The sequence below is a fragment of the Pseudophryne corroboree genome, chromosome 1 (assembly GCF_028390025.1).
Source record: "Pseudophryne corroboree isolate aPseCor3 chromosome 1, aPseCor3.hap2, whole genome shotgun sequence".
Classification (NCBI taxonomy): Eukaryota; Metazoa; Chordata; class Amphibia; order Anura; family Myobatrachidae; genus Pseudophryne; species Pseudophryne corroboree.
The window spans coordinates 44,680,464-44,698,253 of NC_086444.1; the positions used below are offsets into that span (position 1 = coordinate 44,680,464).

The window sequence follows — 17,790 nt, forward strand, 5'->3', positions numbered from 1 at the left end:
GCGCCGTATACACGCTCCTACTGGCCACCATAAACTTTTATTTCATCCTTCTGTTTCCATTCCTTTGCCGCATTACATATAACACTGGCATTCCCTTCTCCGATATGGCACCATTCCATCCCCCCATGTGATGCGCCGTCCCCCGTCCTGATTTGTCCTCTGTGCATCATGCACACACACCTCCATGAGCGTCAGTACGCTCCGTAACCCGCCCATTCAACAGGCGCACCTGATTGGCTCCGATGCGCCGCATACACGTTCCCATTGGCCACCGGCGCCGTCAGTTATTTGACTCCCGTCCTCATGCCTAATTGAACCACAAAGCCCATTGGCTGCCACCTGTATTCACAGGGTTTTTAAACGTCTCATGCATAACATGCTGTGAGATCCCGGAAGTGAACAAGCCCACGGGCGAAACGCGTTTTCCACGGACTCTACAGCGGGACCTTCCCATGGAGGCTTTATCGGTCATCACCTACCTGTTGTATTTGACTCTATGAGTATATTGGCTCTTATTTTCAACATAAGTTACTGTTGTGATAATTTTTCTCTACAGGCACTTATCTCTTTTTTGCATGTGTAATACCTGTCAGATGAGGCAGTCATAATTTTCTGTGTATAACTTAGCTCATTTATTTTAGTGACTAGAGGGTGATTCTATTCCCTGTACACTGCCTGACCATATCTGCTTTATGTAGTATGCTCTATTATACGTGCTTATTTTGCCATCGGTCATCACCTACCCTTTGAATTTGACCTATATCTGCTGTATGCAGTACGTTCTATCATACGTGCTTATTTTTGCCTATAATTATGCAAGGGTCTCTTTTTTTGCCATATATTCATATTGTCTGTGTATAAAGAATGTATAGTTAATTTGCATTTTGCTCACGAACTTACCCGATACTTTACTCCTGCATTTGACATTTGCTCTTTGGATATCTAATAGTCACCCAACTCTATAAGTTCCAATCTACATATCTAATTCCTTTCTTAACTTACTATTGTCCAGTGGACTCTCATCCCCGATCCAGGGTACACAACGCCACTGAGTGACAGTTGTTCTACCCTGCCTAACGTGGAAAGCAGATCCACGTACTGTACGGTTTATCTTTTCTAAATCTTTCATTTTCATATATAGGTGCACTCTCATTGGTAGATATCCTCTCTACTATCATACCACGCTGCTTCTGCCCGATCTCGTCCGATCTTGGAAGCCAAACAGCGTTGGGCTGGGTCAGTACCTTGAGAGGAGACTCCCTGGGAATACCCGGTGTTGTAGGGTAGGAACTATTCCCCTTCTTCTGAAGGGTGGACACCAACAGCAGTATCACCACTAACTGTATCTTTTTCTGCCTTTTTCTCCTATTTTTCTTCTTACATTTTCTCTAGTGTAAGGATATCATGATATACATTTCGAATTTATGCCATATGGCTTCACGGGTAATGAGTAAAGTGTATAGTATTGACCTAATCTAAGTGGTCTTTCTATGACAAAATACGTATACTGACCTCCTCTTCCGGTCCCATTAATACAGAACATCTGTACTGGTCAGGAGAAACGGGTGTCAGACTATTCAGTGTCTGCAGCCTTTCTAATCTTTCTCTCATGATTAATAGACCAGAACATTCCTAATATTTTCTCATATTTTTGGATCGTAGATGGGTAATTGTTTTAATTTAGATTAATAAATATATGTTTTAACATAATCTTTTTTCAATTGAAGAATTTCTCTTCCTTTCCAAGAATGCGCCCACACAAGAGCTTTCTGCTGGTGAGCGGTCTTTTGTTGGGGGGGGGGGGGGAGAGAATAGTGCTGCTGCCTGCTGTGAGCGGTCTTTTGCTGGGGGGGGTGAACTGGGGAGGGAGAGAATGGTGCTGCTGCCTGCTGTGAGCGGTCTTTTGCTGGGGGGGGAGTGGGGGTGACCTGGGGAGGGAATGGTGCTGCTGCCTGCTGTGAGCGGTCTTTTGTTGGGGGGGGGGGGGGGGTGACCTGGGGAGGGAGAGAATGGTGCTGCTGCCTGCTGTGAGCGGTCTTTTGCTGGGGGGGGGGGAGTGGGGGTGACCTGGGGAGGGAATGGTGCTGCTGCCTGCTGTGAGCGGTCTTTTGTTGGGGGGGGGAGTGGGGGTGACCTGGGGAGGGAGAGAATGGTGCTGCTGCCTGCTGTGAGCGGTCTTTTGCTGGGGGGGGGGGGGGGGGGAGTGGGGGTGACCTGGGGAGGGAATGGTGCTGCTGCCTGCTGTGAGCGGTCTTTTGTTGGGGGGGGGAGTGGGGGTGACCTGGGGAGGGAGAGAATGGTGCTGCTGCCTGCTGTGAGCGGTCTTTTGCTGGGGGGGGGGGGAGTGGGGGTGACCTGGGGAGGGAGAATGGTGCTGCTGTGAGCACTTTGAGCATGGTTGATTCTATATCGGAGTGGGAGAAGGGACCTTCTGACGTACTTAGGGGAGGAGACACGTTACCAGGGGGAGGAGCTACGGGCGAACAGGGTACCCAAAAAGTACCCTCACGGGCTCGCTTCGCTTGCCACGCTTCGGGCTCGAATTACTAAATATAATAGTTGGTGGCGTGGATAGTAGAGGAACTATCCCGCTGGCATAGCTCCTCCCCCTTGTGTCGTGGCTCCTCCCCATGACGGAAAAGGTCCCTTAGCCCACTTGATTCTAGCATCTACCCTTTGAGCACATTGAGCACTTGACCACACCCCCTCACACAATTGGTCACACCCACTAAACCTGGGTCACGCCCACTCCACTTCTGACTCCACCCCTCCTTGATAGCACAACCACTTATGGTGCCCCCCCCCCCCCCCCCCCGTAAGTTTTTTCTGGATCCGCCCCTAAGGTCTTCCTGAAACCATCTGTTAAAATGTAGGAAACACACTTTTGCTGTCAGTTTGGCAGACACGTTTGGAATTACTGTCCACCCCTTAGCAGCATCAGTAACTTGTAAACTGTGGACTCAGGACTGCAGTGACTGCTTCCATTTTTGTTTTATTGGCCTACTAGCACAGTTCTAGGTGTGTGATATATTCAGGGGCATATCAGTAATGGCGGCCAGGTGTGTACACATGGGCCCCCTGAGTGAGTGACGGGGGCCTTCCCCAGTCACCCTGCACCCAGTGACTAAATTTACTGCCACGTGCAATAAAGGAATCACCAGGATAATTAGGTCAGCGCCATTTTCCACAGAACACTATAGCGACACAGCTTTCTGTGCGTATACTCCGGTGCAGGAGGAGGGGCCCTGCATAGAGACCGCACACAGGCTCCCTTCTCCCATAAAACACTGCTGCGTTTATTGTCCACCCAATAATAAAAGATGAGGTACAGAAATGGACGCCCATGTGTGCTCTAAATAATGATACAAGCAGACTGAAAAGAATGATAAATAATGAACAATAAAGCAAATGGAATTGTGATTGGAAAATAAATGCCCACGAGGTGATGTATTGTCCTCATAAATACCTCTCACGGGAACCATATGTGCTATAGGCATAACCGGCGAGGTCACCACTGGAATGACATTATAGATGGTTATTACGATATTATGTATTTATTCATGTTGCAGTAACAGCAGACGTAGACTGAAAGCAGGATACTGTTCCACAAAACCGCACACATGGAATAAGATCTGTACACTCTTTATTGTGTAAAAGCACAACAAGCAGGAAACCTGGTTACATGGTGAGGTTTGCTCCCTACTTTGGGTCCAAGACAGGACATTTAGATGAGGTGACAAAGACGCCTACCAATCTGACAGCGCTGATCAAAGGAGAGGCTAAAAAGGAGATTTATGGTAGACTTACCATGGTTAAATCTCTTTCTGCGAGTTACACCGGGTTCTACAGGGAATAAATCAGGGTGCAGAGTTAGATCTTGATCCGAGGCACCAACAGGCTAAAGCTTTGACTGTTCCCAGCATGCATTGCATGGCCTCCTCTATAACCCCGCCTCCGTGCACAGGAGCTCAGTTTCGTTAACCAGTCCAATGCAGTAGCAAGTAAAGAGACGGTAGATGTTAGTCACATAGAACCACATTCTCACGACAGGAGAAGGGACCAGCGGCAAATGCCATACAAACACAAAGAAGCTAAGTGCATCAGGGTGGGCGCCCTGTGGAACCCAGTGTACCTCGCAGAAAGAAATTTAACGATGGTAAGTCTACCATAAATCTCCTTTTCTGCAGTGGTGTACACTGTGTTCCACAGGGAATACATTGGGGATGTCCTAAAGCAGTTCCTCATGGGAGGTGACGCACCTTAGCGGGTATGAGAACCCGGCGTCCAAAGGAAACATTCTGGGAGGCGGAAGTATCAAAGGCATAGAACCTAATAAACGTGTTCACTGAGGACCACGTAGCCGCCTTGCACAATTGTTCTGCGGATGCACCACCCAAGAAGGTCCAACAGACCGAGTAGAATGAGCCTTAATAGCAGCAGGAGCCAGGAGCCCGGCCTGCGCATAAGCTTGTGCAATCACCATCCTAGAGATGTACTGTATGAACAATTTTCCTGCGGTAGATACTGTAAGTACTGCTGAAAATGAGTACGCTACGGGAAGAATTCAATTGTTTTCACCACCCAATCTCCCGTCTAAAGTGACAGGATATCGCAGGGGCGATATTTAATTGATGCTGGTTATCGCGCCCATTAGTGTCGGGTTTAGCCGCATAAAGCAGCTAAACCCAACTAAACCAATGGGCGTGATCGCAAAAAGTGCCGTTTGGCTGCACAAACATGTCACATTTTGCACATTTCAGCTGAAATGCTGCCACCGGCAACTGTTCACGCCCGACAGAAGCAACAATTGAATAGCTCCGTCGGGCGTGCAGGAGAGGCAGCTGCCGGCACTAACAATTTAATACCCCTCTAAGCTGGGCCGCCATCAAGGGGGGACGGCGGGTACTCCAGTCCCGGGCCCGGGGTGAGATGGGGCCCGGGTGGTTGTAGTGTGGATCAGGGTGCCAGGTCAGCTGCCTGCCTGCGCATCGGCAGGCAGCCACGGAAGAATGGAGGCAGAGGCAAGCCGCGGCCAGCGATCATATTCTGTATACAGAGCCGGCCGTGAGCCAATCGGAGCTCACGGACCGGTAGCCAATCAGGAGCTGCCATTCTAAATGCTGGAAGGTTTGATCCAACTTCTGCACATAAAGCTATGAAACAGTGAGGAATAGCAGAGACTGCTGACTTGGACCTTAATGTAGATGCACTTGTAGAGGTGGCTGCTGAAGAGTGTCCAGGAAGTTCCCTTTATAGGTACTACTGTCTTTCCATTGAATACTTCGGTCAGCTGAATAGAAGCAGTGTGCTAAGTGGCTGAAAGAAATCAGATGACAGAAACCATCATGGCTGCTCTTTTATCCCCTGAGGTGCACTAGGATTGATGGAAGCAAGTCACATGAGGAACTGCTAGAAAGACATTGGTGTTTCAGCAGTCAGCTGACTGAATCCAACATGGCAGCGCCCACACCTGGAGATTAAGGAAAACTCATAAAGTACAAGCAGGAGGAACCAGGGTGCACTTTGAACAGCAGTAACAGGCTCAAAGGGGCTGAGAGCAAATGCAGGTCCATAACTGCTAAATGGACTGATACCAATCGGGAATCTGCAGATTCCACACACAGGAGAACTCCTAGATGAACAATTAGCCTAGAAGGAGACTCAGATAACAGTAACACAATCTCATGCTGAAACTGAAGCTGTTGCAGCTTGTATGCTGAGCAGACTTCTCAGGCAAGAAACTCAGCAAAGCAGGATAACCTGACCTGTATAACTGGTGGCAGGGGTGAGTCGCAAGACAACCTAGAAGACATGGGAGTAATAAGTCAGGATCATCACATGGATGGAGACTGTGGTGGGTCAATTGGTGCCAAATGCCCTCCGAGGTGGGGAGGGATAAATGAATGGACCTTGTTGGAAGGGATGCCCTCAGCCGGAGAGGCGGCAGAAGTGAGGCAAGAGAGCTGGTGTGAGGGTGAAGTTATGTCCCTTGAACCCCCCTCCCACCAGCTTGTTCCTGGCTAATGTACAGTCCCTCCCTGGCAAGTTGGATGTTATACAAGCGGAGGTGGGAGTTAAGCATCAGCTGTGGAATTACTCCATTTTTCTATTTGCAGAGACTTGGCAGATGTCGCTGTCGGGTTGAGGAATATAACTTTATTTAGCGCTGAAGGGACTTTGACTTCACTAAAGCGCAGAGGGTGTGGCCCCGCATTTATATTAATAACATGTGATGCACCAACGCTGTTGTTACTGAGGGGCAGATCTATTAAGCCTGTAGAAGGGATAAAGAAGTGATTAAACATCTTAGTGATATTTGGTGGACCCCTTTCTTTGAAAGTAAAACATTCATAACCTAGAACCAGAAATAACGACACTGAGACTTGAATTTTGGCAGAAAATTGCTAGCTATTTATTTGTCCCTATCCATTAGGAAACCTGTAATAAAGAAATTAATTTAATATGCCGCTCCAGCTGGCATATGGTGGCGGCCCAAAAGAACGGCTCAATTAATCTGAATTAACTTTAAATAACTAACCCTATAAATTTACTAAAACTTACTATAAACCGGTAATAGGTGACAACTCAACCCCCACAGTGACTACCCACTGCTCCTGGGTGCCCTGCCGCTGCCTTCCCGGACGGGTGGTCAAGCGGCCATAAGTCGATGGAGGTGAGTGCACCTAAACCACAACAAACTGTAAAAAACACTACAGTTTTCCCTACAATACAAAACTGCCGTTCTTTTCCGCCAATAAATAGCCAACGAAAACAGCCAACAACTTAAAGCCAAAGCCCACGTGCCACAAATTCTTAATACCAGGGCGGGAGGGTGGGAAAGCAAATCACCAAGAGACTTAAGATGGCCTCTCCTTCCCTATATATAGCAAACCCTCCCCCTAAAGAAGGCTGTACTTTCCTCACAGCTAGGTCCACCCCTCCCCAGATGTTTAACTCTTTCCTCTCCTATGCAGTCAATACTCTCTCCAAAGCAGTGATAAATGCTAGGTGATAACGCACCAGCCAATCAGCTCCAATATGTAAATTGAAAGCTATGAGCTGATTGGCTGGTGCGTTATCACCTTGTATTTATCACTGCTTTATCACTTCTTTATGCCTTCTCCAGGCTTTATACATCTGCCCCTGAGTCTTCCTGTTCTGAGACGGTGGAGTATTTACTGATTAAATGTAAACCCTCTTACCTGCCCAAAGAGTTTACGCCGGTAACAATAATGACTGTCTACATTCGGCAGGCTACCGGGAGCTGTGCACTGCAGTTGTTATATGATGCTCTGGTTCTGCCTGTGTGGAAGGGTCATTCATTCCTGCTGGTGATTTTAATGGAGTGGACTTAAAATCGATTCTTCCAAAGTTCTATAAGAATATTAAGGCCGAGGACATTTCCTGGATCAGGTGTATACAAACTTTAAAATGGCTTATGAGACTGTCGTTTGTGACCATATTGGTAAATCTTGTTTCTTTATGTATGATTCCTATTTATAAACCTATAGTTAAACGTGTTAGGCCTTCTAGGAAGTTTGTTCTGGTTTGGCCAGAAGTTGCCATGGGTAGACAACAAGACAGCCTAGAATTCACGAACTGGAAAATGTTAATTGAGGAGTCATTCCGACCCGATCGCTCGCTGCAGTGCGCCAGCGCATGGCTGTCGTCGCTGCCTATCGATCGCCTCTGAGACAGAGGCAGTCGCTGGGCGGGAGGGGGCTGAACGGCGGCATTAAGCCGCCGTTTAGGAGGTGCGGTCTAGCCAACGCAGAGGGGGGGGCGGGCCGCGGTGGCTGCGTGACTTCTCACGCAGCCGCTGCGGCCAGCGGCAGCGACAAACAACTCCCGGCCAGCCGCAGGAGCTGCGCTGGCCGGGAGTTACTCCTGAAATACAAAAGCATCGCCGCTGTGCGATGATTTTGTATTTGTGCGCGGGGGGGGGGGGGGCGGCACTGGCATGCGGGGCGGACTAGCCCTGTGCTGGGCATCCCCCCCGCATGTCAGGGAAGATGATCGTAGCTGTGCTAAATTTAGCACAGCTACGATCAACTCAGAATGACCCCCATGGTTCCAGGCTATATCAATTGTTGTGTGGAAAGTGTAACAGTCAGGACAAATTTTAGAGTATTTGCAAACAAGAAACCCTGGTTAAATGGTGAGGTTTGCCTACTTTATGACCGAGACAGGATATTTAAATCAGGTTACAAAGACGTCTACCAAGATGCCAGGGCTGATCTAAGGAGACGTATTAGGAGGGCTACAGTAGGTTATTCATTAAGAACTGAATGTTTTAGCTTTAGCTAGATGTAGAGCCGGCCCTAACTAATATGATGTCCTAGGCAAGATTTTGGCTGCTGCCCCCTAGCACCGCCGCCAGTTCCGCCTCTGACCCTGCACCCCTTTCCCAGCACCATCACCCCTCACCCATAGCAGTCCTCATTTTGTTGCTCCTACCCCCTATATTTTAAATAGGAACAGTGCGCACATTCGGCACACAGCTCAAAAAGGGGCGTGTTCTTGCTGGGAAGGGGCATGGTTACACAATAGTACCCCCAGTTCAAATTACACAACACAGTAGTGCAACTTTATTCACATTATATCATGTGATAGTGTCCCTTATTCATGTAGTAGTACCACTTTACCTTATATACATTACTCCTCACAGTAGTGCACCTTATTCACATTACTGTACATCACAAGGAATTGCCCCTTATATACATTACACCACACCATATTGCTCTTTATTCACATTAGATCACACAGTAGTGCCCTTTCTATACGTTACACCACACAGTAGAGCACCTTATACACATAATGCCACACATTAGTAATGCATTTATACACATAATACCACACAGTAATGCCCCTTACATATATGACACATATTATTAATGTCCTTATAAACATAATGTGCCTTACACATTATGCCAACCTTTATTAATGCCCTTATACACATAATGTCCCTTATACATATGCTGCACATTATTATTGCCCTTATACACATAATGAAACATATAGTGCCCCTTACACATATGCTGCACATTAATAATGCATTTAAACACATGACACACATAATGCCCCTTATACATATGCCGAACACTACTGCACAACCAACCCACCCGCACACAGCACTCACACGACCGCTAGCACTGTGACCTCTTCCTCTGCTTGAATACAGATGTGTCCTGATACATCTTGCCTCAATACTCCATGCAGCAGGAGATGCCTAGCGTGAGTCAGCTGGAAGCTCTGCTAACATCGAGTGCCTTTTTTTTACAAAATGTGTCTTATTTGCATTACTATGTGGCTAGGATGCACAAGCAGCTTCTGCAGATTAAAATGATATGCAGCATGCCTATATACTGTGTGAGACTGCGGCTGTATCTGCATACGAAATGCTACGTTACAGTGATTTCCAGGAATACACTGTAACGTAGCATTTTGTACGGAATTCCCTATTGGCCAGGTCCTGTGAGACCCAAACCCAATCTGTGATCGCTTGGTGCAGACAGCAAGGGCGCATCTGGTCACAGGGGCCCATTGACATTTTGCTATGGGGCCCCATAGGTCTAGCTATGCCCCTGTTTGACACCTTTAGTGATGAAGGGATCTATGTAGAAAGCCTAGTAGAGAGATATAGTGGATGGCGATAAAGTACCAACCAATCAGCTCCTACCTGTCATTCATCAAGCGCATCCTTGTGTCATGTATGATAAGCCACCCCCTAGTTACCAACCAAGCACTCTCCCTGACTGTCAATCACTATCACTACGAGCACCATTGGTAAAACATTAGGACGCAGGCATAGTGCAATTCAGACACATGAGCAGTACAAGAAAACATTGGCCAACTGCGCAAACATTGGCACATCGTCCACTTCTGAATGAGGCCCTCAAGGAGCGAACCTGTGGCGTAGCCAAGTCAGAATGCGCATCCAGACACCTGTGTAATCGCCAGAAACAGTGACACAAGCACTATGCTCTGGGAGATAGCCACATTTCCATGTTGAATTTCCAGCCTATGGCTGCTCAGCTGCTCAAGTGCAAACCCTGGCGAGTGGAACAGCTGCACGAGTTTCACAGCACCTGATTGGCCTGTAATCACCGCCCAGCCAATCAGGTGCCATATAGCTCACACACCCTAATGAATAGGTAGCTGGGTTCAGTCTATTGGAGACAGCACCTCAGTACTCTCTACTTGGGACACCCACCACAGAACTACATGAAATGGTGGCTAGCCGGAGGCAGGATGAGGCATTGTCCAGAAGCGCCCTATAAGACCTTTAAATTGCATCCATATAGACTTGCCGTATAGCTCAGTGCAAGTGTTTGCTCTCTGTTATCACTCATCTAAGGTTGTGCTGGGTTTCCTCCCTGCTCATACAATCAGCTGAAAGCAATGGAATCTGTGTGCTGATATCAGATATATATAACCATTACATATCATTATATAAGGCAGCATGCATTTTACGCTCAGCCCTTTAAGCCAAACTTCGTAAAAATTTTAAAAAAAAGTAATTTCTTTGCAAATTAAAATAGATTTGTATTGGTGGTCACTGGTGTATCTATAATGGTGTCCAGGGGGGGCCACCACTGCACACTCTGCACCCATATAAATATACTCAACTCTCCAAAGTCCGGAGTCAGCGCTGCAGCCGCAGCAGCAGCATCTAAAGGGGGAAAGTATCAAACCTTCTAGACTAGAGAAATGAGGTGGAGAGGTTGTCTGTAGCAACCAATGAGCTAATTTGTTGCTAAGGGGAAAAGTTGGTAATCTGAAAGTCATAAAATCTTCTGATACCATTGACTGCATGTATAACGGATACTTGACTACCCCTTATCCACTAAAACCCAGGCCAAATGGGGTAACTGAACACGGGTTCCGGGCATGTCATAGCAGCTTCAGACGGTGTTCACGCCGCAGGTTGGACCCGGGTTAGTGGTGGGTATCCCCTCTGCCGGCTCTTGGAGATAGCATCATCTCCAAGTGCCGGTGAACCAGTTCTCCATAGGGATTTAACCAGGGCCGGTTCCAGCGATTTTTGCGCCCTGGGCGGGAAATAGGAGGCGTGGCTTCACGCAGGGGGCGTGGTCAGTTACGCCCCCTGTTCAGTGGAGTAGCGCCGCTGAAATGCTGTGCGGTGCGTGATGACGTCATCATGCACCGCACAGCAAGGTCCTCTCCACGAAGGGAAACTAGACGCTACGCGTCTAGTTCCCTTCAAAGCGGGCAATAGCGCCGGGCAGCTGGGGCAGTAGCGGATCTTGCCATGGTGCGGCGCCCTCCGGATGGCGCCCTCTGGAAGGCGGCGCCCCGGGCAAAAGTCCTGCTTGCCCGTGGCAAGATCCGCTACTGGATTTAACGGGACAAGGGTTGTATGACCTGGGTCACCCGTTTACACTGTACCCTTACCCAGGTCCTTCCCACGTCTGACCAAGGAAGCTACCTTGATCGGATTCCCAGGTCACTTGATCCGGGTTATTTTCCAGGGAGCCCAGGTTAGCGGAAACGGGGTATACATCATTGTTCTGTGCTGTCCATGGTATCAGAATCAGTTACGACCTTAACACGATCACAGAAAAGTTTCTGAGAATAAGAGAAGGAAAACGACGTGGGTGAAACTGAAGGGGCGTCCTTACCTATCACCTGCTCACCATGGAAACAGGATTAACAATCAGCCTCTCCATTCACTAGGAACCAGTGACATTACCGAGGCACGAGCAAACTAAGAGGCTGAGTAAGCGTTCCGCCCACAAAGCGCAGCATCCGCTGTCAGTGAGAGACAGGTAGACGGAGAGCCAGGTGGGAGTATTTCCATTTTCTGGCTGCAGTAATGAAGGTGATATGTGTAGGCTGAGCTCTCTGAATGGTAAAGCCTTTGGCATATGTTTCCTGTGGCGGATATTTAGGTTTTCAATGGAATATTCATAATATTGAATCCCACACAGGTCTGCCTAGATCTCATTCTGCACACGTGCAGATTTACATTGTGCAGAGAGATTTAGGGGGAGATGTGCTAAGTCAGTGATGGCTAACCTTGACACTCCAGCTGTTGTTGAACTACACATCCCAGCATGCCCTGCATCAGTTTTAGCATGGCCAAATAGCAAAACTGTAGCAGGGCATGCTGAGATGTGTAGTTCAACAACAGCTAAAGTCTCAAGGTTAGCCATCACTGAGCTAAGCACATACTTGCCTACTTTAAAAAAAGCATGTCAGGCCGATGTGAAAGTAACACCAATCAGCAGAGGCGTCACTCACCTCTTATGTACCCAGTGTGGCAGGGGACGTGGCTTTGCGGCAGAGGGCGTGGCTTCACAGTGCGACCTGTGGGAGGGGCGTGGCTTCGCAACAGGGGGCATGGCTAAGCGCCCCGACCCTCGTTTTCGGCACTCCAGGGGTCCGGGAGTTGTGGCCTGCCGCCGGAGACTGTTTGTCTGCAGTACCAACTCCTACATGGTGACAGGAGTCGGGTTGCGGCACGTAATGTTACAGTTCAGCACCCGGCTCCTGTCAGTGAGCAAGAGCGGCACTTTGGTATCACCCCTAGGCGGATGACACCCGTGTGCGGGCCGCACCCCCCTTCTGACGCTACTGCCTATCAGTGCGGACGTGTACTGCTACATGTGAGAGGCGTCATGAAAATAACTTACATCCAAATGTAAATGAGCCCCAAAGTTAGTAAGATCTACTTGTTGAAGAAAAGACAGTGATATTTTTCAGGAATTGCTCGTGTATTGTGTTTTACAAGAGGTTCCATATACTGTAAGTGGTCACGAGAAACCTTATTTAAAATGCATGTAGCTAGCCATAGGGATCATTGTGCCTTATAACAAATGCTGGGAAATGGCGCTGATGATCCCATTTGAATGTATATATCTCTGATTTTCTTCCCCCCAAGAATGTAACAGCTGCATAATGGGGGTAAAGTGTAATCAGGGAGATTGCTGGTCTATTCAGGGAGTGAGGGAGATTGCTGCTATTTCAGGGAGTCTCCTGCAGAATGAGGGAGGGTAGGCAACTATGACTAAGCAGTGAAAAGAGTGGAGAAGTGAGCCAGTGGAGAAGTTGCCCATGGCAACCAATCAGCATTGAAGTAAAATGTATAAGTTACATACTGTAATATTATACAGAGCAGCTGATTGGTTGTCATGGGCAACTTCTCCACTGGTTCACTTCTCCACTCTTTTCACTACTTAGTACATCTCCCCCATAGAGATGGGAAGGGGGGTGTCCTATCTTAACTACCTGGCAGCTGTGGGTCTGCTGGATCTTGTAGTACAACACACTATATCCACCTTTAAGTGGACGGACAATCTGGGACCAGTAGTGCACACTAGAAAAATGATAATTTGCAAGCCAAATGTAGGTGCCGTGGGGCGCCAACAGTGCCCAGCGCTCTGTGCGGCACCGCCACTTCCACAACCCTAATAAAAGCTCTATATGTAGCACTTAACGTTATAGGTCAAACGCCTGTGTTCCTATAGATCAGTGATGGGGAACCTTTTGGCACTCCAGCTGTTGTTGAACTACACATCCCAGCATGCCCTGCTACAGTATTAGCATGGCCAAATAGCAAAACTGTAGCAGGGCATGCTGGGATGTGTAGTTCAACAACAGCTGGAGTGCCAAAGGTTCTCCATCACTGCTGTAGATTGTAAGATCTTACCATTAGCAGCCAATACCCAGTTCTGTTCTTTCTATTGCTGCTTGTTTTCCCAGTTGAGCACAGAGGACACGCTGACACTATGTAAATACATGTTAGTAAATAGATGGAATGCTACAGAGTCTTCTGTGGCAAATGCAGTGTTAACACGACATTAGCTAGGGGTTTGCTGGATCCTTCACTCCCCCGTAGCAGAGGAAGGCGCAGCCCCTGTGTTTTATGTGGTTGACATTACTGAACTTGGGAACTGTAGAGCAGCTGGCTGAATGTGTTCCAGGAGGAAGACAGGGGAAGCGGCTGCTGGCTGTGCTGTGTATATAATATATGTCTTGTATCCTGTCTCATCACAGTCACACAGATAATGGCACTAGACTGCAGATTGTGACCTGTTAGCGGGCTGTAATTAAAACTTCCCAGGAAATTGGGAAAATAGCAATCACCCAATTAATTCTATTTAGCTCAGACACGGCCCCACGGAACAGAGGATTCATTCCAGCGCTACCCATTTGTGTGCAGAATCCGCTCGTTTCTATACACTAACGACACACTGGGCAATTCTTTATTTCAGTGGAAATACCGATAGCCAACGAGCGGGGTGGGTGCAGCAAAATTACATATCAATCCCCAAATCCCCACCCCGCCACAGCGTAATGCTGTGAGCTTCTAAATCACACAGTGAGGGCAGGTCTACAGTGACGCTTTAGCACAGGCCTGGCCAACCTGTGGCTCTCCAGCTGTTATGAAACTACAAGTCCCAGCATGCCCTGCCACAGCTTTGCTATTAGGGAATGCTAAACCTGTCGCAGGGCATGCTGGGATATGTAGTTTCACAACAGCTGGAGAGCCACAGGTTGGCTAGGCCTGCTTTAGCATCATCGCGCTAGCCATCCCAATAGGAACTGGGGGGTATCAGTAAGGTGACCTTCTCATAATTAACTAACACAGCATCAGCCATCACACAATTAGCTTTTACCTGTCTAGCGCACCACAACACAATAGCTCTTTTCTGATGTCACGTACCGACTTTTTATACAGTTGTTCCTAGTTTCCAAGCAAAACCGATGTGCAATCTCTGGCATCTCAGAAGGATGTCATCATACAATTGTTTTAAAAGTAGGATAGAAACATTAAAGAGGCAATCAGGCACACTGCGTCATAAAACCATTATTTAACAGTTACCCACCTATAATACAAATACAGAGAACATCTCGGCAACCGCCATGCAACACAGAGCATCCCAGTGCCCTCCATACAGTACACAGAGCATTCCAGTGACTGCCGTACAACACACAGAGCATCCAGTGACTTCCAACACACACATAGAGCATCCCAGTGGCTGCCATACAGTGCACAGAGTATCCCAATGACTGCCATAAAGTACACAGAGCATCCCAGTGACCACCATACAGTACACAGAGCATCCCAGTGCCCACCATACAGTACACAGAGCATTCCAGTGACTGCCGTACAACACACAGAGCATCCAGTGACTTCCAACACACACATAGAGCATCCCAGTGGCTGCCATACAGTGCACAGAGTATCCCAATGACTGCCATAAAGTACACAGAGCATCCCAGTGACCACCATACAGTACACAGAACATTCCAGTGACTGCCGTACAACACACAGAGCATCCAGTGACTGCCAACACACACATAGAGCATCCCAGTGACCACCATACAGTACACAGAGCATTCCAGTGACTGCCGTACAACACACAGAGCATCCAGTGACTTCCAACACACACATAGAGCATCCCAGTGGCTGCCATACAGTGCACAGAGTATCCCAATGACTGCCATAAAGTACACAGAGCATCCCAGTGACCACCATACAGTACACAGAGCATTCCAGTGACTGCCGTACAACACACAGAGCATCCAGTGACTGCCAACACAAACATTGAGCATCCCAGTGGCCGCCATACAGTGCACAGAGTATCCCAATGACTGCCATAAAGTACACAAAGCATTCCAGTGACCACCATACAGTACATAGAGCATTCCAGTGACTGCCGTACAACACACAGAGCAAGCCAGTAACTGCACTTTCATAATTTTTGTTCTATAAAAAGTAACCTGCCAGTAGTCCATGAAAACGTGGGTGAATCATCCAGAACAGTGGCAGCTCCAAAGGTGGGGCTTCAGCACAGTCCAAAATTCAAATAGATGTGGGGAGGGGGACTGGACTGCACACCCTAATTCTAAATGTCACACAGAAAAGAGGAAAAATGCAGGTGCACACAATAATCTAGGGTGACCATGTTATCCCTTTTACCTGAGACGCTCATGGATTACACAGGTTCTGTGGCTGGCTGACTTCTAGCCTACATCTCAGCTGGTTTTAATTCATGAGCATCCCAGGTAAAATGGATAATATGGTCACCCTATCTAAGCACTAAGAACACTGGTCAGCAGAACGGCATCCACACTAAAAAGGTCTACAGTCAATAGGTCTACCACTAATGGTAGACATGCATTATGTCAACAAGGTCAAAAGGTCGACATAGTCAAAATGTCGACATGCAAAGGGTAGACGTCAACAGGTTGACAGGGTCAAAAGGTCAACAGGGTCAAACGGTCGACATGACATTGGTCGACACACATATGGTAGACACGTTTTTTCATTTTACTTTATTTTTTCATTTTTTTAACTTTTTCATACTTTACGATCCACGTGGACTACGATTGGGAATAGTAACCTGTGCTGGGCTTGTTTGTGGCATAAAAGTGACAAAACACCCTAAAAACAAACAAAAAAATAGTGTCTACCTTTTTTGTGTCGACCATTTCCATGTTGAACTTTTGACCCTGTCAACCTGTTGACGTCTACCTTTTGCATGTTGACATTTTTACTCTGTCGACCTTTTGACCCTGTTGACCAAATGCATGTCTACCATTGGTAGACCTTTCCTACTGTCTACTTATTCTATGTCGACCTTTTGACCATGTTGGCCCTTTCACCCTGTCGACCTAATGCATGTCTACCATTAGTGGTAGACCTATTGACTGTAGACCTTTTCAGTGTAGATCTGATAATCCACACCCAAGCAGAACAATTATAATAAACTCTGCAATTTAACATAAGTAAAACTGAGGTTCTTAGCATAATTTATGGCCAAAACTATGGGCCCACCTACCATGACCAGATGACCTCATCAGGTATGTCCCTAACCAGGCCCGGCGCTAGCCGCTCAGCAAGGGATGCAGTGCAGGTAGGCGCCGGGTAGGAGAGGCGCCTTCACTGCTCTGCATAGGTTAAGCGCCGTCCTGTCCCCCCTGCTGCTGCTGCTGCGCCTGCCCTGTCACACTGACAGGCAGCCGCAGCAGCGCCGGCAGCATGACTCCTTCTCCTCTGTCCCCTGTGACAGGGAGAGGAGTGTTTTCGGTCTGACGAAAGGGGCGGAGCTACACGGACCAAGAGGCGGAGCTACATGGACCAAGGGGGCGGAGCTACACGGACCAGGCTAGCAGTCTGTGGAAGATCTGGCCAGCAAGATTGTGGTAAGGGTATGTAAAGACTGTGAGAGAGAAAGTGTGTGTGTGTGTGTGTGTGTGTGTGTGTGTGTGTGTGTGTGTGTGTGTGTGTGTGTGTGTGTGTTTGTATTTAAAAAGTGGACGCTGTCTGCCGTAATGTGTAAAAAGGGGGGCGCTGTCCGCCGTAATGTGTAAAAAGGGGAGCGCTGTCCGCCGTAATGTGTAAAAAGGGGACTCTGTCCGCCGTAATGTGTAAAAAGGGAGGCGCTGTCCGCCGTAATGTGTAAAAAGTGGACGCTGTCCGCCGTAATGTGTAAAAAGGGGGGCGCTGTCTGCCGTAATGTGTAAAAAGGGGACTCTGTCCGCCGTAATGTGTAAAAAGGGGAGCGCTGTCCGCAGTAATGTGTAAAAAGGGGAGCGCTGTCCGCCGTAATGTGTAAAAAGGGGAGCGCTGTCCGCAGTAATGTGTAAAAAGGGGAGCGCTGTCCGCCGTAATGTGTAAAAAGGGGAGCGCTGTCCGCTGTAATGTGTAAAAAGGGGGACGCTGTCTGCCGTAATGTGTAAAAAGCGGAATCTGTCGGCCGTAATTTGTAAAAGGGGCTCTACCTGGTGTAGTGGCGCTACTGTGCGGTATAGTTTGAA

General features: G+C 48.0%; 1 protein-coding gene and 1 pseudogene across 3 annotated transcripts in view; one reads left to right on the forward strand and one right to left on the reverse strand.

Annotated features, from left to right (window-relative positions):
• ZBTB7C (zinc finger and BTB domain containing 7C) overlaps positions 1-17,790 on the reverse strand; it is a 359,497-nt gene that overhangs the window by 128,751 nt on the left and 212,956 nt on the right. The window lies entirely within an intron of this gene.
• On the forward strand, positions 1,167-1,285 carry LOC134938870 (5S ribosomal RNA; annotated as a pseudogene).